A 10000-nucleotide genomic window follows, 5' to 3' on the forward strand; every position below is an offset into this window, starting at 1 on the left:
CTCACACGGGGCATGTGTTTTGATTAATCCAAGAATTTTAATAATAATTTTCTTCTTAAATCCATGCAAACTCAACAGTTTGTAAGGTAGGATTGCTCAGCAGGTAAATGCACGGTGCTGGTAATGCTGAGGTCATTGGTTCAAGCCCCATACTGGTCAACTCATGTCTAACATCTTTCAGACAATAAACACTTCAAAATACATAAGGGTTCAAAAATAAAATCAACACTTCAAAATAAACAAGGGTTCAAAAACAAAATCAACACTTCAAAATTAAAAATGCTTTAAAAATAAAATCAATGGTAACTGTTTTCTCTGTCCATAAACTAAGCCTGGGGTCAGAAAATGTATTGAAGCCATTTTGCCTTTGGTTGAAATGGCGCATTAAATTCACGTCTCCTTTACAGACCAGAGAAAACTAAAGAGAATGCAACATTGTGTTAATCTCCATTTGAGGAGCCGGCGGTTTATCTGGAGCCTTGGTGAACTTTACCCAGGAGAGCGGCGTTCTGGAGGAGCGCTGCAGACGTAACATCTGTCCATTTCGGAGAAGCAAAACCACGCAAAAAAAACCCAACAAAGAATCCAGGTAAAAGCGCAACCCGGACCGCACAGGGTAAAACACTCACAGACAGAGCTCAGGTGATCTGTTTGGATCACACAGATCCATCTGACTGATGAATTAGCGCAGATTTTTCTGCTGATTGGGGACCAGGAGGAAGTGCATTCAGATCCCAGCTGATGAAGTGATGGTACTTTAAGTGAAGTCGATTAATTTAATTTATTAAAAGTTATTGGTGTGGTTTTGGTAACTGCGAGAAAAATGTAGACCAGTCAGTCGTGGTCCGACACAAAGGATCTCCATGTCCCTAGATGGGCTAGTGGCGCAATGGACAACGTGTCTGACTATGGATCAGAAGATTCTAGGTTTGACTCCTGGCTAGCTCGAGCAGCTTTCCTTTTGTCGCCCGAGCAGAGTCCTCGGTTTCATCTCTGTCCCAAGCCCTTGAGGGGAGCGCCGATTGACGCCCCCTCTCGCGTGCCAAGGAAACAATGGAGGAGCAGAGGTTGCACTAATAGTCATCATTTATGTGACTCAGATCTTTGGAACAGCTCAGAAGGATGTCGGAAGGATTCAATTGTAAACAGTGTTTTGATGCAGCTCAGAAGAAGGAGTAGGGTTTGTGTTTCTTGACAAAAGAGAACAGACAAGAGATGGGCAGGTCATTCAGACACATTGGATGTATTGTGAAAAGGTCTGCGTAGCAGAGGATGGTTTCGATCCATCGACCTCTGGGTTATGGGCCCAGCACGCTTCCGCTGCGCCACTCTGCTTTCAACCCTCATGCCGTGACCCGGATTCGAACCGGGGTTGCTGCGGCCACAACGCAGAGTACTAACCACTATACGATCACGGCTTCTTGCTTGAAAGTGTCTTTCGTCAGCCACTCCTAACGAACCTTTCCTCTGAAGATTTTGAGAAAAGAAAAATGGAATCCTTCGAGCCGGAGTTGAACCAGCGACCTAAGGATGTCCAGCGTTGTACCCTACAGTCCTCCGCTCTACCAACTGAGCTATCGAAGGTCGCATGGCACGGTGGCAAGAAGCGGAAACATGCTGCTACACAGCTGCCTTCGAAAGCACAGGTGTCTCTTAGGTAGACTGGTTGCGGAGCCTCGTTGGCGCAGTAGGCAGCGCGTCAGTCTCATAATCTGAAGGTCGTGAGTTCAACCCTCACACGGGGCATGTGTTTTGATTAATCCAAGAATTTTAATAATAATTTTCTTCTTAAATCCATGCAAACTCAACAGTTTGTAAGGTAGGATTGCTCAGCAGGTAAATGCACGGTGCTGGTAATGCTGAGGTCATTGGTTCAAGCCCCATACTGGTCAACTCATGTCTAACATCTTTCAGACAATAAACACTTCAAAATACATAAGGGTTCAAAAATAAAATCAACACTTCAAAATAAACAAGGGTTCAAAAACAAAATCAACACTTCAAAATTAAAAATGCTTTAAAAATAAAATCAATGGTAACTGTTTTCTCTGTCCATAAACTAAGCCTGGGGTCAGAAAATGTATTGAAGCCATTTTGCCTTTGGTTGAAATGGCGCATTAAATTCACGTCTCCTTTACAGACCAGAGAAAACTAAAGAGAATGCAACATTGTGTTAATCTCCATTTGAGGAGCCGGCGGTTTATCTGGAGCCTTGGTGAACTTTACCCAGGAGAGCGGCGTTCTGGAGGAGCGCTGCAGACGTAACATCTGTCCATTTCGGAGAAGCAAAACCACGCAAAAAAAACCCCAACAAAGAATCCAGGTAAAAGCGCAACCCGGACCGCACAGGGTAAAACACTCACAGACAGAGCTCAGGTGATCTGTTTGGATCACACAGATCCATCTGACTGATGAATTAGCGCAGATTTTTCTGCTGATTGGGGACCAGGAGGAAGTGCATTCAGATCCCAGCTGATGAAGTGATGGTACTTTAAGTGAAGTCGATTAATTTAATTTATTAAAAGTTATTGGTGTGGTTTTGGTAACTGCGAGAAAAATGTAGACCAGTCAGTCGTGGTCCGACACAAAGGATCTCCATGTCCCTAGATGGGCTAGTGGCGCAATGGACAACGCGTCTGACTACGGATCAGAAGATTCTAGGTTTGACTCCTGGCTAGCTCGAGCAGCTTTCCTTTTGTCGCCCGAGCAGAGTCCTCGGTTTCATCTCTGTCCCAAGCCCTTGAGGGGAGCGCCGATTGACGCCCCCTCTCGCGTGCCAAGGAAACAATGGAGGAGCAGAGGTTGCACTAATAGTCATCATTTATGTGACTCAGATCTTTGGAACAGCTCAGAAGGATGTCGGAAGGATTCAATTGTAAACAGTATTTTGATGCAGCTCAGAAGAAGGAGTAGGGTTTGTGTTTCTTGACAAAAGAGAACAGACAAGAGATGGGCAGGTCATTCAGACACATTGGATGTATTGTGAAAAGGTCTGCGTAGCAGAGGATGGTTTCGATCCATCGACCTCTGGGTTATGGGCCCAGCACGCTTCCGCTGCGCCACTCTGCTTTCAACCCTCATGCCGTGACCCGGATTCGAACCGGGGTTGCTGCGGCCACAACGCAGAGTACTAACCACTATACGATCACGGCTTCTTGCTTGAAAGTGTCTTTCGTCAGCCACTCCTAACGAACCTTTCCTCTGAAGATTTTGAGAAAAGAAAAACGGAATCCTTTGAGCCGGAGTTGAACCAGCGACCTAAGGATGTCCAGCGTTGTACCCTACAGTCCTCCGCTCTACCAACTGAGCTATCGAAGGTCGCATGGCATGGTGGCAAGAAGCGGAAACATGCTGCTACACAGCTGCCTTCGAAAGCACAGGTGTCTCTTAGGTAGACTGGTTGCGGAGCCTCGTTGGCGCAGTAGGCAGCGCGTCAGTCTCATAATCTGAAGGTCGTGAGTTCAACCCTCACACGGGGCATGTGTTTTGATTAATCCAAGAATTTTAATAATAATTTTCTTCTTAAATCCATGCAAACTCAACAGTTTGTAAGGTAGGATTGCTCAGCAGGTAAATGCACGGTGCTGGTAATGCTGAGGTCATTGGTTCAAGCCCCATACTGGTCAACTCATGTCTAACATCTTTCAGACAATAAACACTTCAAAATACATAAGGGTTCAAAAATAAAATCAACACTTCAAAATACATAAGGGTTCAAAAATAAAATCAACACTTCAAAATAAATAAGGGTTCAAAAATAAAATCATCACTTCAAAATAAACAAGGGTTCAAAAACAAAATCAACACTTCAAAATTAAAAATGCTTTAAAAATAAAATCAATGGTAACTGTTTTCTCTGTCCATAAACTAAGCCTGGGGTCAGAAAATGTATTGAAGCCATTTTGCCTTTGGTTGAAGTGGCGCATTAAATTCACGTCTCCATTACAGACCAGAGAAAACTAAAGAGAATGCAACATTGTGTTAATCTCCATTTGAGGAGCCGGCGGTTTATCTGGAGCCTTGGTGAACTTTACCCAGGAGAGCGGCGTTCTGGAGGAGCGCTGCAGACGTAACATCTGTCCATTTCGGAGAAGCAAAACCACGCAAAAAAAAACCAACAAAGAATCCAGGTAAAAGCGCAACCCGGACCGCACAGGGTAAAACACTCACAGACAGAGCTCAGGTGATCTGTTTGGATCACACAGATCCATCTGACTGATGAATTAGCGCAGATTTTTCTGCTGATTGGGGACCAGGAGGAAGTGCATTCAGATCCCAGCGGATGAAGTGATGGTACTTTAAGTGAAGTCGATTAATTTAATTTATTAAAAGTTATTGGTGTGGTTTTGGTAACTGCGAGAAAAATGTAGACCAGTCAGTCGTGGTCCGACACAAAGGATCTCCATGTCCCTAGATGGGCTAGTGGCGCAATGGACAACGCGTCTGACTACGGATCAGAAGATTCTAGGTTTGACTCCTGGCTAGCTCAAGCAGCTTTCCTTTTGTCGCCCGAGCAGAGTCCTCGGTTTCATCTCTGTCCCAAGCCCTTGAGGGGAGCGCCGATTGACGCCCCCTCTCGCGTGCCAAGGAAACAATGGAGGAGCAGAGGTTGCACTAATAGTCATCATTTATGTGACTCAGATCTTTGGAACAGCTCAGAAGGATGTCGGAAGGATTCAATTGTAAACAGTGTTTTGATGCAGCTCAGAAGAAGGAGTAGGGTTTGTGTTTCTTGACAAAAGAGAACAGACAAGAGATGGGCAGGTCATTCAGACACATTGGATGTATTGTGAAAAGGTCTGCGTAGCAGAGGATGGTTTTGATCCATCGACCTCTGGGTTATGGGCCCAGCACGCTTCCGCTGTGCCACTCTGCTTTCAACCCTCATGCCGTGACCCGGATTCGAACCGGGGTTGCTGCGGCCACAACGCAGAGTACTAACCACTATACGATCACGGCTTCTTGCTTGAAAGTGTCTTTCGTCAGCCACTCCTAACGAACCTTTCCTCTGAAGATTTTGAGAAAAGAAAAACGGAATCCTTCGAGCCGGAGTTGAACCAGCGACCTAAGGATGTCCAGCGTTGTACCCTACAGTCCTCCGCTCTACCAACTGAGCTATCGAAGGTCGCATGGCACGGTGGCAAGAAGCGGAAACATGCTGCTACACAGCTGCCTTCGAAAGCACAGGTGTCTCTTAGGTAGACTGGTTGCGGAGCCTCGTTGGCGCAGTAGGCAGCGCGTCAGTCTCATAATCTGAAGGTCGTGAGTTCAACCCTCACACGGGGCATGTGTTTTGATTAATCCAAGAATTTTAATAATAATTTTCTTCTTAAATCCATGCAAACTCAACAGTTTGTAAGGTAGGATTGCTCAGCAGGTAAATGCACGGTGCTGGTAATGCTGAGGTCATTGGTTCAAGCCCCATACTGGTCAACTCCTGTCTAACATCTTTCAGACAATAAACACTTCAAAATACATAAGGGTTCAAAAATAAAATCAACACTTCAAAATAAACAAGGGTTCAAAAACAAAATCAACACTTCAAAATTAAAAATGCTTTAAAAATAAAATCAATGGTAACTGTTTTCTCTGTCCATAAACTAAGCCTGGGGTCAGAAAATGTATTGAAGCCATTTTGCCTTTGGTTGAAATGGCGCATTAAATTCACGTCTCCTTTACAGACCAGAGAAAACTAAAGAGAATGCAACATTGTGTTAATCTCCATTTGAGGAGCCGGCGGTTTATCTGGAGCCTTGGTGAACTTTACCCAGGAGAGCGGCGTTCTGGAGGAGCGCTGCAGACGTAACATCTGTCCATTTCGGAGAAGCAAAACCACGCAAAAAAAACCCAACAAAGAATCCAGGTAAAAGCGCAACCCGGACCGCACAGGGTAAAACACTCACAGACAGAGCTCAGGTGATCTGTTTGGATCACACAGATCCATCTGACTGATGAATTAGCGCAGATTTTTCTGCTGATTGGGGACCAGGAGGAAGTGCATTCAGATCCCAGCTGATGAAGTGATGGTACTTTAAGTGAAGTCGATTAATTTAATTTATTAAAAGTTATTGGTGTGGTTTTGGTAACTGCGAGAAAAATGTAGACCAGTCAGTCGTGGTCCGACACAAAGGATCTCCATGTCCCTAGATGGGCTAGTGGCGCAATGGACAACGTGTCTGACTATGGATCAGAAGATTCTAGGTTTGACTCCTGGCTAGCTCGAGCAGCTTTCCTTTTGTCGCCCGAGCAGAGTCCTCGGTTTCATCTCTGTCCCAAGCCCTTGAGGGGAGCGCCGATTGACGCCCCCTCTCGCGTGCCAAGGAAACAATGGAGGAGCAGAGGTTGCACTAATAGTCATCATTTATGTGACTCAGATCTTTGGAACAGCTCAGAAGGATGTCGGAAGGATTCAATTGTAAACAGTGTTTTGATGCAGCTCAGAAGAAGGAGTAGGGTTTGTGTTTCTTGACAAAAGAGAACAGACAAGAGATGGGCAGGTCATTCAGACACATTGGATGTATTGTGAAAAGGTCTGCGTAGCAGAGGATGGTTTCGATCCATCGACCTCTGGGTTATGGGCCCAGCACGCTTCCGCTGCGCCACTCTGCTTTCAACCCTCATGCCGTGACCCGGATTCGAACCGGGGTTGCTGCGGCCACAACGCAGAGTACTAACCACTATACGATCACGGCTTCTTGCTTGAAAGTGTCTTTCGTCAGCCACTCCTAACGAACCTTTCCTCTGAAGATTTTGAGAAAAGAAAAACAGAATCCTTCGAGCCGGAGTTGAACCAGCGACCTAAGGATGTCCAGCGTTGTACCCTACAGTCCTCCGCTCTACCAACTGAGCTATCGAAGGTCGCATGGCACGGTGGCAAGAAGCGGAAACATGCTGCTACACAGCTGCCTTCGAAAGCACAGGTGTCTCTTAGGTAGACTGGTTGCGGAGCCTCGTTGGCGCAGTAGGCAGCGCGTCAGTCTCATAATCTGAAGGTCATGAGTTCAACCCTCACACGGGGCATGTGTTTTGATTAATCCAAGAATTTTAATAATAATTTTCTTCTTAAATCCATGCAAACTCAACAGTTTGTAAGGTAGGATTGCTCAGCAGGTAAATGCACGGTGCTGGTAATGCTGAGGTCATTGGTTCAAGCCCCATACTGGTCAACTCATGTCTAACATCTTTCAGACAATAAACACTTCAAAATACATAAGGGTTCAAAAATAAAATCAACACTTCAAAATAAACAAGGGTTCAAAAACAAAATCAACACTTCAAAATTAAAAATGCTTTAAAAATAAAATCAATGGTAACTGTTTTCTCTGTCCATAAACTAAGCCTGGGGTCAGAAAATGTATTGAAGCCATTTTGCCTTTGGTTGAAATGGCGCATTAAATTCACGTCTCCTTTACAGACCAGAGAAAACTAAAGAGAATGCAACATTGTGTTAATCTCCATTTGAGGAGCCGGCGGTTTATCTGGAGCCTTGGTGAACTTTACCCAGGAGAGCGGCGTTCTGGAGGAGCGCTGCAGACGTAACATCTGTCCATTTCGGAGAAGCAAAACCACGCAAAAAAAAAACCCAACAAAGAATCCAGGTAAAAGCGCAACCCGGACCGCACAGGGTAAAACACTCACAGACAGAGCTCAGGTGATCTGTTTGGATCACACAGATCCATCTGACTGATGAATTAGCGCAGATTTTTCTGCTGATTGGGGACCAGGAGGAAGTGCATTCAGATCCCAGCTGATGAAGTGATGGTACTTTAAGTGAAGTCGATTAATTTAATTTATTAAAAGTTATTGGTGTGGTTTTGGTAACTGCGAGAAAAATGTAGACCAGTCAGTCGTGGTCCGACACAAAGGATCTCCATGTCCCTAGATGGGCTAGTGGCGCAATGGACAACGCGTCTGACTACGGATCAGAAGATTCTAGGTTTGACTCCTGGCTAGCTCGAGCAGCTTTCCTTTTGTCGCCCGAGCAGAGTCCTCGGTTTCATCTCTGTCCCAAGCCCTTGAGGGGAGCGCCGATTGACGCCCCCTCTCGCGTGCCAAGGAAACAATGGAGGAGCAGAGGTTGCACTAATAGTCATCATTTATGTGACTCAGATCTTTGGAACAGCTCAGAAGGATGTCGGAAGGATTCAATTGTAAACAGTGTTTTGATGCAGCTCAGAAGAAGGAGTAGGGTTTGTGTTTCTTGACAAAAGAGAACAGACAAGAGATGGGCAGGTCATTCAGACACATTGGATGTATTGTGAAAAGGTCTGCGTAGCAGAGGATGGTTTCGATCCATCGACCTCTGGGTTATGGGCCCAGCACGCTTCCGCTGCGCCACTCTGCTTTCAACCCTCATGCCGTGACCCGGATTCGAACCGGGGTTGCTGCGGCCACAACGCAGAGTACTAACCACTATACGATCACGGCTTCTTGCTTGAAAGTGTCTTTCGTCAGCCACTCCTAACGAACCTTTCCTCTGAAGATTTTGAGAAAAGAAAAACGGAATCCTTCGAGCCGGAGTTGAACCAGCGACCTAAGGATGTCCAGTGTTGTACCCTACAGTCCTCCGCTCTACCAACTGAGCTATCGAAGGTCGCATGGCACGGTGGCAAGAAGCGGAAACATGCTGCTACACAGCTGCCTTCGAAAGCACAGGTGTCTCTTAGGTAGACTGGTTGCGGAGCCTCGTTGGCGCAGTAGGCAGCGCGTCAGTCTCATAATCTGAAGGTCGTGAGTTCAACCCTCACACGGGGCATGTGTTTTGATTAATCCAAGAATTTTAATAATAATTTTCTTCTTAAATCCATGCAAACTCAACAGTTTGTAAGGTAGGATTGCTCAGCAGGTAAATGCACGGTGCTGGTAATGCTGAGGTCATTGGTTCAAGCCCCATACTGGTCAACTCATGTCTAACATCTTTCAGACAATAAACACTTCAAAATACATAAGGGTTCAAAAATAAAATCAACACTTCAAAATAAACAAGGGTTCAAAAACAAAATCAACACTTCAAAATTAAAAATGCTTTAAAAATAAAATCAATGGTAACTGTTTTCTCTGTCCATAAACTAAGCCTGGGGTCAGAAAATGTATTGAAGCCATTTTGCCTTTGGTTGAAATGGCGCATTAAATTCACGTCTCCTTTACAGACCAGAGAAAACTAAAGAGAATGCAACATTGTGTTAATCTCCATTTGAGGAGCCGGCGGTTTATCTGGAGCCTTGGTGAACTTTACCCAGGAGAGCGGCGTTCTGGAGGAGCGCTGCAGACGTAACATCTGTCCATTTCGGAGAAGCAAAACCACGCAAAAAAAAACCCAACAAAGAATCCAGGTAAAAGCGCAACCCGGACCGCACAGGGTAAAACACTCACAGACAGAGCTCAGGTGATCTGTTTGGATCACACAGATCCATCTGACTGATGAATTAGCGCAGATTTTTCTGCTGATTGGGGACCAGGAGGAAGTGCATTCAGATCCCAGCTGATGAAGTGATGGTACTTTAAGTGAAGTCGATTAATTTAATTTATTAAAAGTTATTGGTGTGGTTTTGGTAACTGCGAGAAAAATGTAGACCAGTCAGTCGTGGTCCGACACAAAGGATCTCCATGTCCCTAGATGGGCTAGTGGCGCAATGGACAACGCGTCTGACTACGGATCAGAAGATTCTAGGTTCGACTCCTGGCTAGCTCGAGCAGCTTTCCTTTTGTCGCCCGAGCAGAGTCCTCGGTTTCATCTCTGTCCCAAGCCCTTGAGGGGAGCGCCGATTGACGCCCCCTCTCGCGTGCCAAGGAAACAATGGAGGAGCAGAGGTTGCACTAATAGTCATCATTTATGTGACTCAGATCTTTGGAACAGCTCAGAAGGATGTCGGAAGGATTCAATTGTAAACAGTGTTTTGATGCAGCTCAGAAGAAGGAGTAGGGTTTGTGTTTCTTGACAAAAGAGAACAGACAAGAGATGGGCAGGTCATTCAGACACATTGGATGTATTGTGAAAAGG

The 10000-nt window shown here is 45.4% G+C and overlaps 26 non-coding genes across 26 annotated transcripts in view; 12 read left to right on the top strand and 14 right to left on the bottom strand.

Annotated features, from left to right (window-relative positions):
- trnam-cau (transfer RNA methionine (anticodon CAU)) overlaps positions 1-13 on the top strand; it is a 73-nt gene extending 60 nt beyond the window's left edge. The window contains exon 1 of the tRNA in view: positions 1-13. This exon is cut by the window's left edge and continues 60 nt beyond it. This is a non-coding gene — a tRNA (tRNA-Met).
- An 862-nt stretch (positions 14-875) lies between these two features.
- trnah-aug (transfer RNA histidin (anticodon AUG)) lies at positions 876-948 on the top strand. The gene has a single exon. It is a non-coding gene; the product is annotated as a tRNA-His (tRNA).
- A 315-nt stretch (positions 949-1263) lies between these two features.
- trnam-cau (transfer RNA methionine (anticodon CAU)) lies at positions 1264-1335 on the bottom strand. The gene has a single exon. It is a non-coding gene; the product is annotated as a tRNA-Met (tRNA).
- Positions 1336-1346: 11 nt separating this feature from the next.
- Positions 1347-1418, bottom strand: trnah-gug (transfer RNA histidin (anticodon GUG)). The gene has a single exon. It is a non-coding gene; the product is annotated as a tRNA-His (tRNA).
- Positions 1419-1496: 78 nt separating this feature from the next.
- trnay-gua (transfer RNA tyrosine (anticodon GUA)) lies at positions 1497-1584 on the bottom strand. Its single transcript is given in 2 exon segments — positions 1497-1532; positions 1548-1584. It is a non-coding gene; the product is annotated as a tRNA-Tyr (tRNA).
- An 89-nt stretch (positions 1585-1673) lies between these two features.
- Positions 1674-1746, top strand: trnam-cau (transfer RNA methionine (anticodon CAU)). Its single transcript has one exon. It is a non-coding gene; the product is annotated as a tRNA-Met (tRNA).
- Positions 1747-2609: 863 nt separating this feature from the next.
- On the top strand, positions 2610-2682 carry trnar-acg (transfer RNA arginine (anticodon ACG)). The gene has a single exon. It is a non-coding gene; the product is annotated as a tRNA-Arg (tRNA).
- A 315-nt stretch (positions 2683-2997) lies between these two features.
- Positions 2998-3069, bottom strand: trnam-cau (transfer RNA methionine (anticodon CAU)). Its single transcript has one exon. It is a non-coding gene; the product is annotated as a tRNA-Met (tRNA).
- Positions 3070-3080: 11 nt separating this feature from the next.
- trnah-gug (transfer RNA histidin (anticodon GUG)) lies at positions 3081-3152 on the bottom strand. The gene has a single exon. It is a non-coding gene; the product is annotated as a tRNA-His (tRNA).
- A 78-nt stretch (positions 3153-3230) lies between these two features.
- trnay-gua (transfer RNA tyrosine (anticodon GUA)) lies at positions 3231-3318 on the bottom strand. Its single transcript is given in 2 exon segments — positions 3231-3266; positions 3282-3318. It is a non-coding gene; the product is annotated as a tRNA-Tyr (tRNA).
- An 89-nt stretch (positions 3319-3407) lies between these two features.
- On the top strand, positions 3408-3480 carry trnam-cau (transfer RNA methionine (anticodon CAU)). Its single transcript has one exon. It is a non-coding gene; the product is annotated as a tRNA-Met (tRNA).
- A 936-nt stretch (positions 3481-4416) lies between these two features.
- trnar-acg (transfer RNA arginine (anticodon ACG)) lies at positions 4417-4489 on the top strand. Its single transcript has one exon. It is a non-coding gene; the product is annotated as a tRNA-Arg (tRNA).
- A 398-nt stretch (positions 4490-4887) lies between these two features.
- On the bottom strand, positions 4888-4959 carry trnah-gug (transfer RNA histidin (anticodon GUG)). The gene has a single exon. It is a non-coding gene; the product is annotated as a tRNA-His (tRNA).
- A 78-nt stretch (positions 4960-5037) lies between these two features.
- Positions 5038-5125, bottom strand: trnay-gua (transfer RNA tyrosine (anticodon GUA)). The gene is given in 2 exon segments: positions 5038-5073; positions 5089-5125. It is a non-coding gene; the product is annotated as a tRNA-Tyr (tRNA).
- Positions 5126-5214: 89 nt separating this feature from the next.
- On the top strand, positions 5215-5287 carry trnam-cau (transfer RNA methionine (anticodon CAU)). The gene has a single exon. It is a non-coding gene; the product is annotated as a tRNA-Met (tRNA).
- An 862-nt stretch (positions 5288-6149) lies between these two features.
- trnah-aug (transfer RNA histidin (anticodon AUG)) lies at positions 6150-6222 on the top strand. The gene has a single exon. It is a non-coding gene; the product is annotated as a tRNA-His (tRNA).
- Positions 6223-6537: 315 nt separating this feature from the next.
- On the bottom strand, positions 6538-6609 carry trnam-cau (transfer RNA methionine (anticodon CAU)). Its single transcript has one exon. It is a non-coding gene; the product is annotated as a tRNA-Met (tRNA).
- Positions 6610-6620: 11 nt separating this feature from the next.
- trnah-gug (transfer RNA histidin (anticodon GUG)) lies at positions 6621-6692 on the bottom strand. Its single transcript has one exon. It is a non-coding gene; the product is annotated as a tRNA-His (tRNA).
- Positions 6693-6770: 78 nt separating this feature from the next.
- On the bottom strand, positions 6771-6858 carry trnay-gua (transfer RNA tyrosine (anticodon GUA)). Its single transcript is given in 2 exon segments — positions 6771-6806; positions 6822-6858. It is a non-coding gene; the product is annotated as a tRNA-Tyr (tRNA).
- Positions 6859-6947: 89 nt separating this feature from the next.
- Positions 6948-7020, top strand: trnam-cau (transfer RNA methionine (anticodon CAU)). The gene has a single exon. It is a non-coding gene; the product is annotated as a tRNA-Met (tRNA).
- An 864-nt stretch (positions 7021-7884) lies between these two features.
- On the top strand, positions 7885-7957 carry trnar-acg (transfer RNA arginine (anticodon ACG)). Its single transcript has one exon. It is a non-coding gene; the product is annotated as a tRNA-Arg (tRNA).
- A 315-nt stretch (positions 7958-8272) lies between these two features.
- On the bottom strand, positions 8273-8344 carry trnam-cau (transfer RNA methionine (anticodon CAU)). Its single transcript has one exon. It is a non-coding gene; the product is annotated as a tRNA-Met (tRNA).
- An 11-nt stretch (positions 8345-8355) lies between these two features.
- Positions 8356-8427, bottom strand: trnah-gug (transfer RNA histidin (anticodon GUG)). The gene has a single exon. It is a non-coding gene; the product is annotated as a tRNA-His (tRNA).
- A 78-nt stretch (positions 8428-8505) lies between these two features.
- On the bottom strand, positions 8506-8593 carry trnay-gua (transfer RNA tyrosine (anticodon GUA)). Its single transcript is given in 2 exon segments — positions 8506-8541; positions 8557-8593. It is a non-coding gene; the product is annotated as a tRNA-Tyr (tRNA).
- An 89-nt stretch (positions 8594-8682) lies between these two features.
- Positions 8683-8755, top strand: trnam-cau (transfer RNA methionine (anticodon CAU)). Its single transcript has one exon. It is a non-coding gene; the product is annotated as a tRNA-Met (tRNA).
- Positions 8756-9618: 863 nt separating this feature from the next.
- On the top strand, positions 9619-9691 carry trnar-acg (transfer RNA arginine (anticodon ACG)). The gene has a single exon. It is a non-coding gene; the product is annotated as a tRNA-Arg (tRNA).
- Positions 9692-10000: the final 309 nt, after the last annotated feature.

Source organism: Poecilia mexicana, unplaced genomic scaffold (genome assembly GCF_051168715.1).
Source record: "Poecilia mexicana isolate PSO_F unplaced genomic scaffold, ASM5116871v1 scaffold_10, whole genome shotgun sequence".
NCBI classification, from domain to species: domain Eukaryota; kingdom Metazoa; phylum Chordata; class Actinopteri; order Cyprinodontiformes; family Poeciliidae; genus Poecilia; species Poecilia mexicana.